The sequence below is a fragment of the Pan paniscus genome, chromosome 1 (assembly GCF_029289425.2).
Source record: "Pan paniscus chromosome 1, NHGRI_mPanPan1-v2.0_pri, whole genome shotgun sequence".
Lineage (NCBI taxonomy): Eukaryota > Metazoa > Chordata > Mammalia > Primates > Hominidae > Pan > Pan paniscus.
Window position 1 is genome coordinate 55588483 of NC_073249.2, and position 5145 is coordinate 55593627.

Consider the following 5145-nt stretch of genomic DNA (forward strand, 5'->3'; position numbering starts at 1 on the left):
CTGAGGGAACAGAAGAAAGTTACATCAGGACATCCTTGGAATAAAGTGTTCTACAAAAGAGTGAGAGTACCTCTAGAAATTCACACGGAATCAAATGATATAATTGCTGGACCTCAGTAATGCAACCCAATAGGAAATCAGGATAAAAATTAGATCAGACTTGGTGGTGGTCTAGAAAAAAATATTTTGTAACAAAGGTGACCTCCTTGAGGGTAATCAGATGGTCCAGTTTGCACTGAAAGACACAAATAACAAATCCAGGCATGGTACCAGAAATTTTATATAGTGTCACTAGGAGCCATAGCATTTTCAACTCATCATCTTACCATTAAAGGGTATTCCTATTTATTCCCAGACTCTGAAAGCTGTCAGAGTAGTGACCCCCAATGACCCTTTCTATATCTATCGATGTATGTCCTGTCTAGTCACCTCCCCATTGAACCTGAGTTTGACCATGTGACTTGCTTTGTCCAATAGAACAAAATCAAATGTAATACAAAAATAGATATTAAAAAACTCTTTTTGCATTGGGACTTACTTATGCCCTAAAAACATTTCCAACAGGTGAAGAAGTCCAGGCTAATAAGCTGTAGACATTTTACTCAGATAACATCTAACATTAACCACCTACTATGGAAGTGTGGCCACCTCAGGCCATCAAGCTTCAAATAAGCCACCACATGACTGCAGCTATGTGAGAGCCTCTTGTAGAGCGCAACAGTAGAAACATCCAATTGAGTCCAGCTCAAATTGCTGACTCATAGAATCAGGAGACAATAATGTTGTCCTTGTTTTCCGCTACTAAATTTTGGTATGTGTATGTTATGTGTATGTGTGTAATTACAAATGCACATCTGAAATAGAAATAGTACCTTGGTGTGCTGTCATAACAAAAAGTTAGAACATGCAACTTTGCTTTGAGGTCAGCTGGCAGATGGAGGCTGAAAGAAAAGCTAGGAGACTGATACTAGCAAAGAAAAGCAGGGAGGAGACCCAAAGTCTGAGGCTGTGGAATTGCAACAAACTGTTACTGTCTCTGTCAGAGCTGTGGGGAAACCACTGTTGGAGGCTGGGATGGTGAGAACCCATGTGTGTAAAGGCAGAACAATTGGCCAACATAATTCCTGCAGTAGGACCTTGGATGACATTAACTGTACCTAATGACTGGTGTATCTGACTAAAGACATGTTCTGGCAGAAATGCAAAGTAACATGTGGCTTCTTTTAGCTATGCAATGACTTGTTGGTTTGGAAAATAAAGCTTTTCATCCTCAGTCTCTCAACCTGGCAATGATTTTCAAAACGTCTTTATTTGAGTATGACTGATACACAAATATCTGCATATATTTAATGTATAGAAATTGATGAGTTTGGACATATGCATAAACTCATGCCATCACCGTAACCAAGGTAAAAAAAAAAATACCACTATCACCTCGAAATGTTCTTTGTGTATGTTTTGTGGTCAGAACATTTAGCATGAGATATGCATACCCTCTTAACAAATTAAGTGCACAATACCATATATTAACTATAGGCAATATGTTTTACAGCATATCTCTGGAACTTATAAGTAGTCTCAAGCTAAAGGTTAAAGCAAGGATGTCAGAGTAAGGCCTTTTCTTCAAACCTCAAAACCATTTAAGGCTATGCCTGATAGATCTTCCCAGCTTAACAAACTGGCTCCTAAAAAATCATATGAATATTGTCACACATTAAACTGACACTCTTAAAGGAGAGAAGTTTGTCATAAAATGAATTATGGATGTGACTTTTGGAGCATAGAATGAATCCTCCCCAAATTCACTGAAAAAACAAAGTTATTTAAATAAATGTCATACTAAAACTCCTTCCAGCTTGGACTCTAAGGGACGGAGGAAATTCAAATTAAATGAGGCCTCTGGCCCCACTTTTGAAATGCATACTGTAGACTCAGAGGGTTGCTTTCCTGAAAATATGAACCACGTCATAAAAAATGAAGGAAGGCCCAAAGGTAGAATAAAAAATGACAGAGAAAGCTGGGCTAATTACCACAGACCCATCGCCCTAACACAAAACAATTTATTTTCTCACACTGTCCATGGGTTAGGAGTCTGGGTGTCCACCTAGCTGAGGCCTCTGCTCAGAGTCTCACCAGGCTAAACTCAAGTGTTGGCTGGGGCTTGGGTTTCTTCTGAGGCTCAGCTGTCTCTTCCACAATCACTGTTTGTTGGCAGAATTCAGTTTCTCATATCATAAAATGAAAGGCCTCACTCCAAGAGGCGAGTTATAATTTCCTGCTACATAGTCTTCTTTACAAATATAGTTGGCTTCCTTCTATGCCAGCAGGAGTGCGTCTCTTCAATGCATCCCTGTCATTTAAATGTCTGACCTGTTTAGACCAGATCCACTCAGGGTAACATTCCTTTTAGTTAACTAAAAGTTAATTGATGAATAACTTATTCATAAGAGATATAGTTCATCATAGTCATAGGTCCAATTTACATGAAATGAGAGGGGATTATTTAGGGCATGTATACCAGGATGTGGGAATCTTACGGGCCATCTTAAAATCCTTCTTACCACAGAGTGAGATCATTGTTTGGGCATATGTGGGCTGAATAACTTGACATTTTACTTCATGGGTCATTGAATAAATAGTGTATTAGTTCATTTTCATACTGCTATAAAGAACCACCTGAGACTGGATAATTTATAAAGAAAAGAGGTTTAATTGACTCACAGTTCCCCATGGCTGAAGAGGCCTCAGGAAACTTACAGCCATGGCAGAAGGCAAAAGGGAAACAAGGCATGTCTTACCGAGAAGGAGCAGGAGAGAGAGAGAATGAGAGGGGAAAAACTGCCACACACTTTTAAACCATCAGATCTCATGAGAATTCACTCACTATCATGAGAACAGCATAGGGGAAACCACCCCCATGATCCTGTCACCTCCCCCAGGTCCCTGCCCTGACAGGTGGGGATTACAATTCAATGTGAGATTTGGGCAGGGACACAGAGCCAAACCATATCAAGTAGCTACCTCAGAAGTGCCTCACCTACATCCAGACTTGATGTACTCACAAAATCACGTATGGTGAGACTGACGCCATGATTAAGTAAAACTTTAGGTATCTTAGGAAGGGGTGACTATATATTCCCCATGAGGAGTTGTTAATCACTGGGTACAGGAACACATTGTGCTAGATTGTTGCAGCAATACCTCCACTCAATGCATCACACTTCTCTGTATCCATGCACTTGTGAAATTTCCTTCCCGTTTACATTGGATTTGCCTTGCCTTGACCAACAGAAATCAGCAAATGTAATACAGTAGCTTGAAAATTGCTCGTGCTTTAGGTTAACGATCAAAGAACTGTAAACTTACATTTAAGTCTAGATAGCAGATTAATTTCTCATAGTAGTATGGGTTAGAGAATCTAAATCATGTACTTCATTTGTATTATAATATTAAATAAAAATATTATAGCTAATGGGGGATATGTTTATCATTGTTGGACAAAGAAAGAAATTAAAAATATGGAAAAAGTAAACTCCTGGAATGAATCTTCATACTATTGGATAATTTTAATATGTAATCTATGGTGTTTAATACATATATTTAAATAGCATTAAGTGAAATAAACAGGACACAGAAAGACAAATATCACATGTTCTCACTCACGTGTGGGAGCTAAACAATTTGATCTCTTGGAGGTAGATAGTAGAACAATAGATACCAGAATCTGGGAAGGGTGTGTTGGGGGGAAGTTTGGGGGATGAAGTGAGGCAGGCTAATGAGCACAAATATATAATTAGATAGGAGGAATAAGTTCTAATGTTCAATAGCACAGTAGGGTGACTGAAGTTAACAACAATATATTGTACATTTCAAAATAATCTAGAAGAGAGGATTTGAAATATTCACAACACAAAACTATGATAAATGCTGGAGGTGATGAATAGCCTAAATACCCTGACTTGATGATTACACATTCTCTGCATGTATCAAAATATCACCCGTACCCCATAAATATGAACAAAGAGTACGTGTCAATAAAACATTTAAAAACATATGTAATTACTTGTCTGCTGAGATGGTCTAGAGAAATTGACATCCCAGTAGCAAAGAAAATACAAATACCAGATCTAGATTTCTAAATATTATTCTCTTCTTAAAGGAAATAAAGCTTCTTGAAGAAATTGCTCTTCCAAGGGGGTAGAGCATGGATGATAAAAGATTAGCATGAAATACCTTGCTATGGCAAAAATGAGAAAGTACTCAAAAATCGATTGGGATAGGACAAAAATTTATAGGACTCTGAGTTTTGGTTAATAGGTACAAAAATATAGTTAGATACAATGAATAAGACCTAGTACTTGATAGGAAAACAGCATGGCTATAGTGATTGATAGGAAAGCAGTGGCTAAATTTGTTGTACAGTTTAAAATAACAGAGAGGCTACCATGGGAATGTTTGTAACACTAAGAAATTATGAATGCTTGAGTTGATGAATATCCCATTTATCATGATGTGATTATTGCACAGTGTATAGCTATCAAAATACCCCATGTTTCCCATAAATATATGTATCTACTATATACCCATAAACATTAAAAACTAAAAGGAAGGAAAAAAAGAAATGACAAGGTAGCTATTCTATTCATATTTTATGGTGAAGACATCAACCCATTTAATAGAAGAACACTTCATATAAAATATTAATTAGAAAAAAATAAAGTATCAAGAATATGATTTAATCTTAACATTTTAAAAAGCAAACACTATGACACTGTAGACTCTAACAAATGTTTGTTTTCAGCAACTTTGTGAAATAAATTTTTAGTCATACTAACAATCAATTAAAGGAAATTTGTTATTTCTTCCAAATGGAATCTAAATGTGAATACATCTTTTTTCTTCTTCATAAATTATTTCAATATTTGATTTCAATTTTAATAGTAGCAAAATCTCATATAGTTCTATTTAAACACCCTCATACAAAATAATTAAATCCCAGCATCAACACTGTCAACTGATACCATTATTTCCTTATCTGTAAAGATGAGGAAACTGAGACACAGTAATTTTTGCAAATTATGCAGCTAGCTAATGACAGAACTGGGAACGGAACGAAGGCTATCTCATCCTTGATTTTAGGCTCTT